The sequence below is a fragment of the Sinocyclocheilus rhinocerous genome, unplaced genomic scaffold, assembly GCF_001515625.1.
Source record: "Sinocyclocheilus rhinocerous isolate Xijiao unplaced genomic scaffold, SAMN03320098_v1.1 scaffold955, whole genome shotgun sequence".
Lineage (NCBI taxonomy): Eukaryota > Metazoa > Chordata > Actinopteri > Cypriniformes > Cyprinidae > Sinocyclocheilus > Sinocyclocheilus rhinocerous.
In genome coordinates, this window is record NW_015646369.1 from 111,428 (window position 1) to 112,980 (window position 1,553).

The following is a 1,553-nucleotide window of genomic DNA, read 5'->3' on the forward strand; positions in this document are numbered from 1 at the left end:
AAAAAAAAAGCATGACATTTCCTGAAATCCCCATGTGACACTTCACATTTGATGGTATTTCATTTAAAATATTGTTTTTATTGTAGACTTTTATGTTACACCTAATGTTATTCCATTCAAGTTTATTGCATTATTTTGGATTTTTGCTTTATTTTTAACATTTAAAGTGTTTTTTTTTTAATTAAATTATTCTGAACATTATTCTGCACTCTACACTCTTAAAAATAAAGGTGCTTCACGATGCCATAGAAGAACCTTTTTGTCTAAATGGTTCCATAAAGAACCTTTAACATCTGAAGAACCTTTCTGTTTCACAAAAGGTTCTTTGTGGCGAAAGAAGGTTCTTCAGATTACACAAAGGTAAGAAAGAGATGGTTCTTTAAAGAACCTTTGACTGAATGGTTCTTTGTGGAACCAAAAATGGTTCTTCTATGGCATTGCTTGAAGAACCTTTTGAAGCACCTTTATTTTTAAGAGTGTACGTCCATTGTTTCTGAAATTAGTATTTTGTATGTTGTTTGTAATGAAATCTGTAAAGTGCAAGCGGCTACTTAGCAACTAAATAAATAAACAAATGGTAAACGGTGCTTAAAAACTGTAATACTATGAATGTGTCCTATAACAGCACCAATGTAACAACAACATTTTATCAATTCATGTATAAAAGAACCATGACCTTGCTATAACAACAATACTAACAAATAGATGACATCTCTTTCGAAGTTTACAGCAGCATCCCTATCTCAATTGTTAGCCCAAAAGTCTGTGTGATTGTTGACGTGATGCTTTAATTTGCAGACAAGTACATCAAATGACAGAAGGTATTGGACTAATAGTTATAGCAGGTTAAATCTGTTCAGCGTGGGAACATGTCTTTACACATTTAAGGAAGTAAAACTAATTTAAAGCGAGGAAGTAAATCTTGCAGAAGTTTTGCATTACATAATTAAATCAGAGCTCAACCAAGTGCTGCTAAATGGTTTTGTCTAAACAGACATCACTGGCAGAGATTATTTCATTTCTGGCACTACTAGATATGTGTCTTATAATTTACCATTTTAATAATGGGTTTCGCTTCTTCTCCACCTGTATATGCTTGTGAAACAATTATGGTTTCTATTAAGGTCCTGAATTTGTAGAAGTTATTGTAAAATACGATGTGTAGCCTACTAATAACTCACAGTTCATATTACACATGTATTGCATCATAATTTGTATCATTAAATACAGGTATATATATATATATATATATATTTGTTTGACTGTAATGCTCTATAATCTATTTCGGAAATGTCATCTTGTGAAATTTCCATATCAGTCCCCAAAAAAGAATGAGTATGCTGATATACAACATATAGGTTTAGAATCATGTTAACGCTACAATATATTCATTCATAAAAAGTGAGTTTTAACTTTTTGTTTTATTCCCAAAGTTATTTATTTATTTATTTATTTATTTTTAGGGGAAAACAATAATATAATAAAACAATTTTTACAATAATCGTAAGCCCGAAGAATATAAATAAATAAATTTAAAATTAAAAGGGTGGGGG